At 41.4% G+C, this 15,858-nt stretch overlaps 1 protein-coding gene across 3 annotated transcripts in view; it reads left to right on the top strand.

The window, feature by feature from the left end:
* Positions 1 to 15,858, top strand: part of acsl1a (acyl-CoA synthetase long chain family member 1a) — a 173,303-nt gene that overhangs the window by 52,984 nt on the left and 104,461 nt on the right. Inside the window, exon 1 of one of the 3 annotated variants that reach the window (XM_043705812.1) lies at positions 15,675 to 15,782. The exons of the other annotated variants lie outside the window; for them this stretch is intronic. The gene's annotated coding sequence lies outside the window, so the exon portion shown is untranslated. Of the gene's footprint in view, positions 1 to 15,674; positions 15,783 to 15,858 lie in introns of those variants that run through there. 3 annotated transcript variants of the gene reach the window in all.

Below are 15,858 nucleotides of genomic sequence, written 5' to 3'. Positions count from 1 at the left end.
CTAATCTGAAAATAATGAAAAAGGTCCTTCCTAGATAGTTCATATTTCTGGTTCAACTGATCGAAAGACATCATGACCTCCCCCTCAAATAAATCTCCCAAACAGGAAACTCCTCTGGGAAGTTTTTATATAAATTGCCCTCACTTTGTCGCATCATTCTCCATGCTTTAACCGTGTTAAGGACAATCTGGTTTCTACAATACTCCATAACAGTCCTCATGTTGTCCATAAACAACAAATTAATGAAGGGGGCATCTTGCCTGGGAGGCCTAGATGTCTAGCCAAATTGACCTCTGGTCCTGGCAAGCCCAATCAGTCACATAGGATAATAGGGAACTTAATAGATATTTCTTAATATCTGGGAAGTTCATCCCTACCACCAACCAACCCTGCCCCCCCCCCCCCCCCCCACACACACACACACACACCATGCGGGAACTGCAATTCAAGCTTAAAAGCTTAATAAGAAGTCACCTGTGACGCCAAATGAAAGAATTAAGCCAACTATTAAGCCTCCGTAGTGCTTGGCTAGATAGCGTCAAAGGCAGCATTCACATGGGATATGATAAATGACAAAGTACATTCATTTTAACCAAAGCTACCCAACCAAGAGACCAGAAGAGCCTCCTAGCGCCAAAGATCCTGTTTTATCTTCTCTAGCAACTGCACAAAATTAGCTTTGTATAATTGATCAAAGACCAATAAAAATGCCTAAATAAGGAAACCTCCCTGTGACCACCTAAAAGGGAATCTGATTCCACCCCCAAGATCAGGTACTCTGACAAGACACCCCACAGGCATGGCCTCCAACTTCATAAAATTGATTTTATATCCTGAGAAAGAACCAGATAAATTAATCACTTGTATTAAATGGGGCACAAATATTATCGGGTTAGTTTAAAAAAAGAAGAATGTCATCTGTGTAAAGGGTGACTATATGCACCCCCGATCCCACCTCCGGAGCAATTATGTTGGGGTCCTTCCAGATGGCCTCTGCCTCAGCCTCAACCTCTGTCAACTGCTCAATCACTAATGTAAACAGCAATGGTGAAAGAGGGGCACCCTTTGTTGGCTGCCTCTACCAATACTAAAATTGTCAGATCTTATGCTATTAGTGAGAATCTCTGCCTTAGGATCATGATATAATACTGCCACTCATCTGGTGAAGACCCCCCACCCCCCACCAAAGACCAAACCGTTCCACAACATAAAAGAGGTATGACTGCTCCACGCGATCAAATGCTTTCTCTGCTCCAGGGAGATACCAAACCTGGAACTTTCTGGCACACCTGGATCATATTCAGTAATCTTCTAATTTTGTTAGAGGACCTGCGAGCCTTAATAAAACCTTTACAATGAATGGCAATACCTTCTTCAGCCTCAATGCCAGCATTTTCAACAAAATTTTGAAATCCACATTTAATAGTGATATGGGCCTGTTCAAATTACAATCCTCTGGGGCTTTCCCTGTCTTGAGAATAAAGGAGATATTAGCTTTCATCAGAGAGGATGGGAGACAGTCCTGTACGAATAATTGTACATTTCCAACATTGGCCCAGGCAAAATGTTTATGAACTCCTTATAAAACTCGCTTTGAAATTCATCTGAGCCAGGCGCTTTACCACTCTGGAGCTGCCTCACAGCCTCCCGTATCTCTTGGATTGTCAGAGGGGCATTCAAAAGAGATGTATGCTCCGAAGTTACACCTGGGATGTCCAAGGTCTTAAGAAAGGACTCGCCAAGCTGTCCTCACAGCTCTCTGACTGGTACAATTCATAATTGATTTTCCTAAATGCTGCGTTAATGTTTTTGGAATCGCAAGTGAGAGTACCAGTACACTCTCTCTGATGGATGTGATATATCTACCCGGCTTATCACCATACTCGAATAACGTCTGTTTTGCAAAGGAAATCTCCCTCTTTGCTGTCTGGGTGAGCACAGCATTCAGAGCAGCTCTGAGGGCTGCAACTTGGTCACTGTCAAAATATGCTGTCGTGGCTGCCTTCAGCTGGGCCTTGAGCATGCGCTGCTGCTCTCCACTCTGCCACTTCCGTGTCGCTGAGTAAGAAATAATCAAACCCCTTGCATAGGCCTTGGCAGTCCTGAAGAAGGGCTTATGCCCGAAACATTGATTCTCCTGTTCCCTGGATGCTGCCTGACCTGCTGCGCTTTTCCAGCAACACATTTTCAGCTCTGATCTCCAGCATCTGCAGACCTCACTTTCTCCTCCTTGGCAGTCTCCCAGAGCACCGTCAGATTACTGGCCGAACCCGAATTAATATCCCAAAAAAAGTAAATTCCCGCGGAAAATACACCAGTAAACTTACTGTCCTTCAGGAGGAAAGGATCCATGCGCCAATGCCGTAAGCCTGTCCCATTGCCTTTGGCCTTAACCTCCAGATACACTGCCGTATGATCAGAATTGGCTATGTTCCCAATTCTACAGGACAGCACTGAATCCAAAAAGGCCAGTTAAGCAAAATACATTCTGGATCAGTGGTGCTGGAAGAGCACAGCAATTCAGGCAGCATCCGACGAGCAGCGAAATCGACGTTTCAGGCAAAAGCCCTGATGAAGGGCTTTTGCCCGAAACGTCGATTTCGTTGCTCGTCGGATGCTGCCTGAATTGTTGTGCTCTTCCAGCACCACTGATCCAGAATCTGGTTTCCAGCATCTGCAGTCAGTGTTTTTACCTCGAAGCAAAATACATGTCAATCCTCGTGTGGTACTTGTGTGGGTTAGAGAAGAAGGTAAAATCCCTACTCTCCGGGTGAAGACATCTCCACACATCCAACAGCACCAACTCCCCATTCAGGTCCACCAGTTGTCTGGATTGCAGGGATATGCCAGCGAGACCCCTGGGCATCCTCTCTACCTCGGGGTCCATAAGATGATTAAAGTCTCCCCCTATAATAGTATGGCATGCTGCAAGGGCCATCAACCTGGGAAGTACATTCGTTAAAAATTTGAGGGCGTGTGCCGGGGGGGCAATATACATTCAAAATATACATACTCCTCTCCATGTATTAAAGCTTTGAGGATCACAAACCGCTCATATTCGTCCCTAATTTGATCTAACAAGTGGGAGATTCTTCTGGATAAGTATAGCTGCTACTCTGCTTTTAGAATTAAAGGATGAGAAAAACATCCAGCCCAACCCTCCCTGCTGTAACTTTAAATGCTCCTTATTGCCTAAACGTGTTTCTTGCCTAGGGCAACATCGACCCTTTCTTTTCTAAGGCTTGAAATTATTTTCTTTCTCTTAATCAGTCAATGACTCCCCTTAATATTCCAGGTGCACCATTTAAATGAACAATTAGTCATAGCCATCCAAGACAGCCCGTGACACCCTGGAGAGGAAGAACCCTACTCATAATGCGCCGAGTGAAAACAGTAAAAGATTCATATAAACTCAAATACAACTACAAAAGCTGCCAAAGCAAAATTTCTAAAAAACTACTTCTGCAATGATCCAACACACAAAACAAATAAGTGGAGACTTTCCCCCTTGCCCTTAGGGGCCATTCACATGACCCACTAACCCATCATGGCTCCTTCCAGCTGAAGCCGCAAACCAAGGCAAACAAAGTTTATTAAAAAAATGCAAGAAAATTAGAAAAGGGCATTCAACCCGTCCCACTCTTACTTTGACCCTAGTCAGTATTGAATTTTTAAAAAAAGACCCAAACCCTGCCGTGTTCCAGACCAAGAAAGAGAAGAGAAAAGGGAATAATAGGAAAAAGACAATGGGAGGGGAGAAAGAAAGGAAAAGGGAAAAAAGACCCCCACGTATTAAAAGAGCAAAACCAGGTAACACCAGAAAGCCACAGAGAAAACAAAGAAAACACTATTGTCCATATTACCTGAACCAACTATATAAGTGTCCAGAGAGTCCATTGCCTTTTCTGAGTCCGAATTATACACTGACTCTCCTGGCTGAAACATAACACTGCTGCATGTCTTACAAAGTACTGAATATTTAAGTCTCTCAGCCTCTTCTTTGCTTCATCAAAGGCCTTCCTCTTGCGGATCACAGCTGCAGAAAAGTCCTGGAAAAACTTAATTTTTGATCCCTTGTATATCAGGGCCTGTGGATCCTTCCCCAGTGCTCTGGAAGCTTCCAAACCATTTGTTTATCTCTATAGTGCTGGAATCTCACTAGGACCGGGTGGGGGTGCTGGTTTGATTTGGGCCTGGGCACTGTGACCCGGTCGGCTCGCACCTGGCCCACCTCAACCTCCAGCCCCAAGAACTGCGAGAGCCATTGCTCCATAAAGCTGACTAGCTGGCCTCCTTCCTCCTGTTCCGGCAGCCGATGTTTTTCTGATGGCCTTGCTTTTCGAGGTTGTCGATCTGCTCCTCTAAGACCCGTACCTGCCTTTCCAGGGCCTGAACCCGACCCATCAAGGATTCTGCCGCAGTTTTGGAAGCCGCGGTCCGCTGTTCCACCTCCTCTATGCGCTGCCGAGACACTGAATCTCCTGCTCATGCTTTTGCAGCATGGCCGAGATCGGTTCCAGCCTGGTCCGGGTCTCCTCCACCACTGAATCGATCTTCTCTTGGAGTTTCACAAACTCTGACACCAGGCTCTGCTGTGCATTTAAGTCCACAGGAATGTTTGGGGAGGCTGATGCTGCGGCTGTGGGAATGTCAATTGCTGCAGGGGATTGCCCTGCTTGTTGCGATCCTTGCTGCCCTTTTCCCTTAGTCATCTTCTCTGATCAACAAACTAATACACTGCAATTCTGGGGAGCTAGGACTGCCGATTTTTGCCACAATAGCTAAAAAGGGGAGGGTAAATGCACTACCTTTCCTGGATTATGATGCAGAGCTCAGCAGGGCAGACAAATTGGAACGCCGCTATCTTGGATCTCCACTTTCTCCCATTCTAAAAGTGAAAGAGTTAATAATTTCCCAGTGAAAGAAATTATATTCAGGCTTATGATGTACTTGTGCTATTCTTAAAAAAACACAGCACTTGAGTCATTCTGCATTTAAAAAGAATAATTCTTGCAAACATTCACAAGCACAAACTAAATAAAGAATTGACTAGATTTGAGACTTGTACTTTTCATTGCAAGTGCAGTTAGTTTGTTTATAAATGTATTTCTTAATTATAACAGCTTTTGCTATGGGCTGAGTATACAACAGGTTAAAGCTATATTTAGCAGTGTTTTTCAAACAGTGTGCTGTGAAGTCAGTTGCAGAAAGCTAGTGGCTTCAGTGAGAGTTGCCACCCTCTGGTATAATTTGAATTTTTATGATTAGTAGTTGGAGACTTTTTGGTTCTAAAGTTGAAGAATCATACATAGTTTTAAGTGTGATTTGTTTTTCTGTGTTGTGCATTAAGATTAGGTAACACACTTTTAGCTTGATTATTGAGTTCTGTGAGTGATATAGGGTTGTCTGAAGTTTTGTATACAGACATTTAAATCTTTAAACCTTTGAGGAACAGTTCAGTAGGAACAAGGGTAGAAAAATATATTTGTTGCAACTTCTGTTGTTTGTGATATACATAAATGATCTGGAAGAGAACACTTGGTATGATCAGCAAGTTTGCAGATGACACGAAGATTGGTGGAGTAGCAGAAAGCCTAGGGGACTGTCAAAGAATACAGGAGAATATAGAAAGACTGGCGAGTTGGGCGGAGAAGTGGTAGATGGAGTTCAATTCAGGCAAATGTGAGGTGATGCATTTTGGGAAGTCTAATTCTATACCTTAAATGGAAGAGCCTTGGGAAAAGTTGATGAGCAGAGAGATCTGGGATAACCCAGATTGTACCCTGAAGGTTGCTGCACAGTGGATAGAGTGGTCAAGAAGGCATTATGGTGTGCTTGTCTTCATCGGTCTGGGTATTGAGTATAAGAGCTGGCAGGTCATGTTAAAATTGTACAAGACATTGGTTCGGCTGCATTTAGAATACTGATTACAGTTTTGGTCACCACATTACCAAAAGAATGTGGACGCTTTGGAGAAGGTGCAGAGAAGGTTTACAAAAATGTTGTCTAGTATGGAAGGTGCTAACTATGAAGTGAGGTTGAGTAGGCTAGGTTTGTTTTCATTAGAAAAAAGGAGATTGAGGGGTGACCTGATTTGAGTTCTACAAAATCATAAAGGGTATAGACAGGGTAGATAGAGATAAGCTTTTTACCAGGGTGCAGGATTTGATAACAAGAGGTCACGCTTTCAAGGTGAGAAGTGAAAAGTTTAAGGGGGATACATGCGGCAAGTACTTTACACAGAGGGTGGTGGGTGTTTGGAACACGTTGCCAGCAGAGGTGGTGGAGGCAGGCACGGTAGATTCATTTAAGATGCGTCTGGACAGATGCATGAGTAGGTGGGGAGCAGAGGGATACAGATGCTTAGGAATTGGATGATAGGTTTAGACAGTGGATTTGGATCGGCTGAGGCTTGGAGGGCTGAAGGGCCTGTTCCTGGGCTGTAAATTTTCTTTGTCCTTTGTTCTGTCAGAGAGAGAAAAGATGTTAATATGGCACTCTCCAAACAGCCAGGCCAAGGTTAGTTGACAGGTTGAGACTTTACTCATTGGAATTTAGAAGAATGAGAGGTGATCCAATTCAATGTGTAGGATTCTTAAGAGGCCCGACAGAGTAAATGTGAGAGGTCATTTCTACCCATGGAAGCATCTAGGACCAGACAGCATAGTCTCAGCATAAAGGGGTCCCAATTTGAGACTGAGATGAGGAGGAATTTCTTGCAGAGGCTTGAGAGTCTTTGGAATTTTGTATGTTTAAGACTGAAATAGATTATTGATCAGGAGAGGAATCAAGAGTTATGGGGAAAATGCGGAAAAGTGAACTTGACTGTCAACTCAGCCATGATCCTGTTGAAAGGTGGAGCCGGCTCGAGATGCAAAACAGACACTCTAGTTCCTATTTGCGATATAGACTCATGCCTGAAGGAGAGGCCTTGAGTGGCTTATTAAAATGATTATGGAAAACCCATGAATTTGCTCTGAAAGTGCTAGAAGATCATCTATTGAAGGTGAAAGGGTTGAATCTTTATTTCTAATATTTGGAATTATGTTGTCACTTAGTGATTTAACAAATTAAATTTGTTCATCTGTGAATCAGTGACCGAATACCAAAAATAAAACTTATCTACCAAGCCAAGCTGCGCTCTCTGATCTGATTTGCTCTGTAATACATTCAGCTGTGGTCGTAACATAGTCCTCAGGGGTACCACTCTTACAAGAAGAGGCTCATTAGCTTCTTGATTGCAAGATCTTGATTAAATTGAGATTCTTGTCTTGCTCATGATTGACTTGACTGATTTCCTGGGAGGAACTGGAATAGTATTTCCTCTACTACTGGGCTGCTTCCCTCAGAGGGGAGGAAATAAGTTTCTGGTGTCGTGTTGTTGTCCATATGACATGGTTTGTATATGGGTAAATGTTTATTTAGAATGCAATCTTGGGGTTATGTTTGGTCCTGGGATGAACTTGCAACTAGGTACCTACACCATGTAAAGAGCAAAGAAAGAACAAAGAACAATACAGCACAGGAAGAGGCTCTTCAGCCCTCCAAGCCTGCACTGACACATTTTGCCCTTCCATACTAAAACTGTCTTCACTTACAGGATCCTTATCCCTCTATTCCTTTTCTATTCCGATATGTGTTTCTTGAATGCTGTTATTGTCTGTTTCTACTGCCTCCTCTGGCAGCCTGTTCCAGGCACTCACCATCCTTTGTGTGAAACATTTGTCTTGCACATCTCTTTAAAACTCCTTTCACCCCCCCCCCCCACAACTCTATCCACACCACCCACAGTCGTATAAATTTATATCAGGTTGCCCCATCAACCTGCATTCCAGTGGAAACAAACCCAGTCTATCCAACCTTACTTCATAGCTAAAATCCCCCATACCAGGCTACATCCTGATAAACCTTTTCTGTATCCTCTCCAAAGCAATCCACATCCTTCTGGTAGTGTGGTGACCAGAACTCTACTCAACATTTAAGGTGTGGACCAACTAAAGTTCTATAAAGCTGCAGCAAAACCTGTCTATCCTTATACTCAATGCCCCTTCCAATGAAGCTTTTTTACAACCTTGTTACCTGTTCTGCCACCTTTAGTGCTCTGTACTTCTGTATCAGAGGCTGACATTGCCTTGCCTCTCCTGCTGCTGAAAACATTGTCTAATATTTGTTACTTCTATAGTTCATTTTTCCAACCAGTCAGTGTGTTTCTGACTGGTTGCAAAATTTACCCACCCCAACATTTAATGCATCCAAAACTCGCATCAAGTCCTGTTCATCCTGGACACTCTGACATGCACTGATTCCTGCTTAAGGAATGCATCTTTTAAAAATGCCTCATTCTCTCCATTTTCTATAATTTCCTCCAATCCCTCAACCACCTGAGATATGTATGTTCTTAATTATGGCTTCTTGAGCATTCACAATGATACCTGCAATGGTGGATGTGCCTTCAGCTGCATATGCTTTAAGCTTTGGAATTTCCTCTCTAAATTTCTTGCCTCTTAAACTCACTTTCTTCTTTTTAAGACCCTGTTTTAAAATTTAGTTTATTGACTATTGTTATGGAGCAGACCAGACTCCTTCCAGGTATTTTAAGAAGGTAGCCTAGATCTTAAGTCTTTTTTTATTTTGAAGGCAGATGTGAAATGGGTGCTGCAGGCGTGATGCAACTGGTCAAACCATTTGGCTTTAAGCAAAGCAGTTTACTTAAACACTACAGTTGAAACATGAACAAAAAAAAAGTGGAATTCAGAATACCTTAACTATTGAAAAACTTAACTGACCTGATACAGCATCTTAACTAATTAACTGTTCCCATATAGTAACATCCCATAAACATACTGCTTGGCAGAAAGATAAATTCAAACACAGATTCTTACTGGCAGGACGGAACAACATCCAGAAAAAGTCATTTAAGAATCATTTACTTAAGCTTAAAACCCGTCTGATGTTCACACCTCTTGACTGCTACAGCTAAACAAAAATGAAAAATCCCTGAACTGGGAGGACTGGCCATACCCCTTCCTATGTTGGACAATTTTTAGCTTTCCACCTTGCTAGATCCTTTGGCCCCGTTGTCTTTACAACCTCTCTTCCAAATATGTGGTCTCTGATTCTGACTCGCCAATTTGTCCTTGATTAACTTCAGTGGTCCTTTCACCTCAAGCCCAAAAACTAATTCAATGGATTGCATTTGGTCGATTCATTTCATTTCATGCATCCCTAATGGGGAAAAAAGTACAAATGGAATTCCATTTTTATCCCAACTGTCTGAATGGTCTTGCCTATAAGCCCTCAGCATGGTCTTTAAAGTTTGATGCCACCTTTCTAATGCTCCTTGAGGTTAATTTGGTACACAATTGATTTCAATTGTTTTATTCCAAAGCTGTCCATAACTTCCTTGAATAATTTTAATATAAACTTTGACCCTTGATCTGTGGGTAATGTTTATCTGGTAAAGAAAATTGAGTAACTCTTCTACAATCCTTGTAGCTGTGATATTGCATAATGGAATGGCCTCTGGAATTGAGAGGACACATTCAATATTGTGAACAAGCACTGATTCTCACTTTTTGTTTTAGGTAGGGGCTTTATGTAATCAATTAAGAACCTTGTAAAAGAGTTCTCAAATACAGGAATAGGTATTAAAGATGCTGGTTTTGTTACTGTCTGAGGTTTTCCAATTACCCAAACATATGTCATATCTGGCAAAATTCAACAACATCCTTATGCAATCCAGGCCAAAAAATGTTTTTATGTTTTGGCTTTTAATACTCCTAAATTACCTCCTACTGGTAATTTGTGTGCTATCTGCACCACCTCCTCCTTTCTATAATCCACTTGACATACAACTTGATGAACTTCTGCCCATTTGTAATACACCTGAATATGCGGTGGTCTGCATTTTCCTCATCAAGACATCATTTTTAAGATAGTAATGTTTGGGAATACACTCAGATTCTTTCTCTCTGTATGCTTTTCAATATAATTGTTTCAGTTTTCATATTTCTATTCTAAAGATGTCCACTTTGTCCCACACCTGTTCTTGCTTTTTCTCAACTATTTGATCAAACATGATCTCTGGTAATTCTATTGCAACTTCCTTATCCGTATTCTTTTGATTTCTCCTCCTGTTTCAACTGGTGACTTTGTGACCTTGTTATCATACAGTCAGAAAATATTCTAGGATATACATCATGCAATACCGCAGTTGCCTGATTTTCCACTGGCTTTTCAACCACAGTAGACAACATATTTACATGTGATCCAGCTATATTATTACCAAGGACAAATTGGAGCTGAGAGTTGCCCACCACCACTTCTCCACTTTTCACCTGACACTCTACATAATGCTGATTTTCTCATCTCACCATGAATTCCACATACTAACACTTTTTTTCTGGCAATAGTCCTTCTGTGTTACATATCTCCTCAGCTCGCAAAATCAAAGATTGAAATGATCCTGTATCTCTTAGTACTGTAACCTCTTCATCTGCTGCCACTGGCCTATTTCCTTCTCAACCAATCTTCGACCAGCTTGTACATCTGGTGCAGTTTGTTTAGCCTCCACTGTGCTTTCCTTTGCCACTTTTACAAAATTTACGAGCTTGTCCTGTTTTGATGTTTGTAAATTTGCAATCAAGAAACCAAATTCCTTCAATCCACGTTTTAAAAATTAAAACAGTGAAACAAAGAACATCTATAAGTCTTAAAACTTTGAAGTAATATTAAACACCAGTGCTTGTAAAGAAAAACTGAAGTTTTATAGCATTTTATATGAAAGTAATTCATCAGTTCTGCCCTTTGTCCTTTTGTAGATTGAACTCTTAGGTATTTTCAGCATTCTTTTTGTCAGCTAAGATTAACAGACTCTATTATGTTGAATTATTACATTTAAAGAATTGTTATTTGTTCAAGAATTGCAATGAATATAAAAGAAGTAGAAAGCAATAGGAATATATATAAATCAATTGTAGCGCATTGCCGTGTTCATATTTTCCATGCTCAAAATACCCAACCTTATCTGTGACATATTAGCATATATAATAATATCATGTTATGTGGCAGTATCTTCTGCTAAATGGGGCAGGCTTTGAAACAGATCTAGCGACGCAAACAGGGTATCCAAAGGACACTTTAAGGCCTTTGGCAGCAGCACTACAGTGTTCAACCACAATCTGTAACCTCATGGCTAGGCACATTCCCAACTGTATTATTACCATCATGCTGAACCCAATGCAAACTCAATGAAGAGTGAAGGAGGGCATGCCAAGAAAAGCATACCTTTAAAAATGAGGTGTCCACCTAATAAAACTACAACACTGGACCATTTGCATGCCAGGCAGTGGAAGCATCATGTAATTGACGAGGCTAAGTGATCCCACAACCAATCTCGGCTCTGCAGTCGTGCTACATCCAGATGTGAATCATGGTGTCAGGAGGTGGAGGCTCCAAACAAAACTCCTCCTGCTCCGCGATGGGGGAGCCCAGTACATCAGTGAAAAATAACAAGACTTTAACAAAGAGCAGTACTGCACTGACACATAATGCCTTTCTAAACCAAACACCTTCTGCCTCCATGTGATAGCAAGAAATGGTTGGTGACAATGGGTACTTACTGTGAAAGCTATGGAGCCCCAAAAAATTCTCGGACAATAGTGTTGAAGGCTTCAGCTTCTTAACACTGATAAACAAGATGCTCCAGGAAAGCTCCAACACTGGAATCTACCTGGCTCTGTAAGTTTTCCACAAAATGGAGCATAAGTCCAAACTATCCATTAAGCTACATTTAGCCAGCTGCAAAATGATGAATAGTCTCAACAGCACTGATGTCATGCAGCATTTGCTAAGGAATAAGTTGCTCACTGATGATCAGTTTGTATTCCACCAGAGCTGCTCAGTTCCTGATTTCATTTACAGCCTTGGTTGAAACTGGACAAAAAAGCTGAACTCCAGAAATGAGGTGAGAGTGACTGTCCTTGGCATCAAGGAACCCTAGCAAAGGCAGAGTCACATATGGAAGACTATTGTGGTTGTTGGAAGTCAAAACATCTTAGCTCCAAGACATCACCTTTGCAGGAGTTCCTCAGGGTGGTCTCCTGGGCTGGCCATCTTCAGCTACTTCATCAATGATCTCCCTAAGCCAATGGGTCTTTTTACAGATGATAGTATTATATTCACCATCACCTGGGACTGCTCAGTTATTGAAGCAGTCTGTGTCAATATGCAACAAGATCTGCGCAATATTCAGGCTTGGGCTGATAACTGGCAAGTAACATTCATTCCTCACAAGTCACAGGCAATGACCAATAAGAGAAATTCTAATAATCACCCTTTGGCATTCAATAGCATTACCATTGTTGAATCCCCAACCATCAACATCTTGAGGGTTGCCATTGACCAGAAACTGAACTGGACTGGACACCTCAATATTGTGACTACAAGTATGGGTCAGAGTGTGGGAATTCTGCAGTCAGTAACTGAATAACTGATAAGAAACTTTTGTCTCTCCAAAGTCTGTTCAAAATGTGCTGTATTCTCACTGTTGTGTTGTGGCAATAGTATGAAAGAGCTACAACATGCAATGCAGTAATTAATCAAAGCTCCCGTGATAACACCTTCAAACTTCTACAACTAAAGGGAACAACGGGAGTAGATGCAAGTTCCTTCCAACCACTCACCATCCTCAAACAGGACGGATATATTTGCTTACATTGATGTTTCTTTGCTGTTGCTAGGTCAAAATCCAGGAACTCACTTCCTAACAGCACTATTGGTTGTACGCATAACCCAAAAACTGTAGTGGTTCAAAAAGCAGCTCAACACTACCTTCTCAAGGGCAGTTAGTAATGGGCAATAAATGTTGGCATAGTCAGTGATTGCCACGTCCCATGGATAAATGGAAAAAAAATCAGTGCAAAGAAAGAAATATGAATCCTGAAATGAAACAAGTTAATCAGCACCTATTACACATAAGGCAGATGCCAAACATTTGAAAACAAAAATAAAAATAATCCAGAAATATTTTTTGGTCAGGTAGCATTTGTGACAAAACAAAGTTGGTCTCATCAACATTGCAAGTCTAAGACTCTTCCTTGGGTTTGAAAGGTAGGATTTTAGACAGACATTTTTTCATGGCAGTTAGTAGTTAAAATAAAATGTTAAAACCCACTTTTTATCATGTGACCACAGGGTAGCAGGACATTAGTTTCAGGCATGTATTTATTTATCATGTTGGGGGGTCAGGTGTGACTGAACAGGATGGCAAGGAGCATTATGCCTCCAGAGGATGTTGGCCAAGCCAGCGATGCATATAAATGTAAAGAAATAGCTAGCCCATTCAGTTTGTAGTAAATCATAACCTCCCAGGATATTTGATAGCTGGGGATTCAGCATTGCTAATTTATTGAATGTCAAGGGGCAGTGAATGGTTAGATATGTGCAAATCTTGCACCCTTGGACATGGACATGCTTGAATACCTGAGGAACCACGAAAAATGTAGAACATGCCACCACTTAAGCTGGAGAGAAGGTAATTAATGGAGCAGCTGAAAATGGCTGTAATTAGGACAAGACCCTAACAAGCTTCTCCAGTGTCCCTGAGTTCAGATAACTGATTTCCAACATCAATGATCATGATCTTTGTTCCAGTCTGATTCCAACTAGTGGAGAGTTTTCTCCTCTGATTTCTATTGACCCTAGATTAGCTGAGACTCCATGATGCTGCACTTGGCAAAATGTAGCCTGTTATCAAGGACAGTCACTTTCACCTCAACTCTGGAATTCAGTTCTTTTGTCCATGTTTGAAATAAGGTTATAAAGGAAGTCAGGAGTTGAGTGGCCCTGGACGAACCTAAACTGAATGTCAATGAGCAGAACTTTAATAAGCAAGTGTTACTTGATAGCACTGTTGATGACACCTTCTGTCACATTGGCATAATGTAACTTGGTTGAGATGGATTTGTCCTGCGTTTTGTGTACAGTTCATACATGGGCAATGTTCCACATTGTTGGTTAGATGTCAGTGCTGTCAATGCTCTGGAACAGCACTGGCTCAGTACAAGGGAAGTACTGTAGCACAAGTCTTCAGTACTGTTGCCATAATTTTGTCAGGATCTGATGCTTTTGAAGTTGTCTCCAACTGTTTTATTGTATCACATGGAGTGGATTGAATTGGCTGAAAACTGGCATTTGTGACACCAGATATCTCCCAGAGGTGGCAAAATGGATTATCCTTTCAGGAAATTGGGCTGAAGATTGCTTCAGTCTTATCTTTTGCACAGGTGTGTTGGTCTCCCACCATCATAGAGGGTTTTGACACCTTCTCCAACGAGTTGCTTAATTGTTCACCACCAACCACGAATGGATGTGGCAGGACTGTGGAGTTTGGATCTGATTCATTGGTTGTAGTATCATTTAGTTCTGTCGCTATACGCTATCTCCACATGCACCTTCCATGCCAAGCCACATGCTATCCAGGCTTATCGCTATCACTTCCTTAATCATCGCTGGATCAAAATATAATCATTCACAGGACGACAACATTGCTGTCCAAGCCAGCATTCATTCCCCATCCCTAAAAATTACCCAGAGGGCAGTTAAGAGTCAACCACATTGCTGTGGGTCTGGAGTCACATGCAGGCCAGACCAGGTAAGGATAGCAACTTCCTTCCCTGAAGGACATCAGTGAGCCAGATGGATTTTCTCAACAATTGATAATGAATTCATGGTCATCATTGGACACTTAATTCCAGACTTTTATTGAATTCAGATTCCACCATCGGCCATGGTTCATTAAATTTCACTTTATTACATTGTTTGCTTGTGAAGAGCTGCTTGAATTCATAGTGTTTAAACAATTTCATTTTGTTATTACTTTAATAAAGCATTGGTGTGTTGCAACCATTAAATCATATGTGTTTCTGTACAGCTGGAGGAAATGCCTGCACATTTGAGTATTCCTTAAGCTTCCTGCTTAATTTTAATGTGGCAAGATTTATGTTTTTCAGAATGTAATGATGATGGGAGAGTTTAGTGCATTCCATTTGCCAGTCTTCTAAAAAAAAATGGAGTGACATTTGAGATGCAAGTCTCTCTTCCTATTGGTATCTTGTCTGCATATTCTAATTAAGGCCTGTAATCGGGAGGCTTTCACCTTTGTCCTAATAGTCCAGGGAACGAAGTGTTTAATTCTGTCAGAGAGCAGCAAATATGAGTTTTTCTGCTCTGCATGCTCACGATCCCTGAGAATGAAGAATTGTACAGGCAAATGGTTAGTGGGTTCTGAGGCATTCTTTGTATGTTTGAACACTTGTTGCTACTGTTTCCTATATTTGCCATTGCTGTTGCTGTTATGGTTTCCTTATTTCTGATGTTTGAAGCCATTTAGATTTCTGTGCTGACTTGATACCCCGGAATGTTTTCATTGTTTGTCGGTCTGCTAATATTTGCCAAAAGTGCAAAACATTTCGTGGGGATCTAAAAGCAAGTTTTGATTCTGTCTGGTGAAGGGTCTTGAAAAAACTGATTAAATACAGTGAATTGTGCAGTAGTTTTGCGAGCACCAAATCCTAATATTAATGTGTAAAAGTTAACCTGCAAATATGACCTTTGAAAATGACATTGTTGACTCTGAAATAATCTTGTGATCTGGCTGCATAGAAAAAACGCTGGCTGAGTACACAGTGGTCAATGTTTAAAAGTTCCATGTAGCCTTCAGGTCCATTGCAACTACTGAAAACTGGTTGGGCAGTACGTTTACAGGACGCTGTGTATTACAGGCCAGTGGTTTTTAAATTATGTGTTTCTAGACTTGTTTTGTGGTGAAATTACTTGACCCATGAGCTCCAACAGTTC

Source organism: Chiloscyllium plagiosum, chromosome 2, assembly GCF_004010195.1.
Source record: "Chiloscyllium plagiosum isolate BGI_BamShark_2017 chromosome 2, ASM401019v2, whole genome shotgun sequence".
Lineage (NCBI taxonomy): Eukaryota > Metazoa > Chordata > Chondrichthyes > Orectolobiformes > Hemiscylliidae > Chiloscyllium > Chiloscyllium plagiosum.
This window is presented reverse-complemented; position numbering and strand designations above follow the sequence as displayed.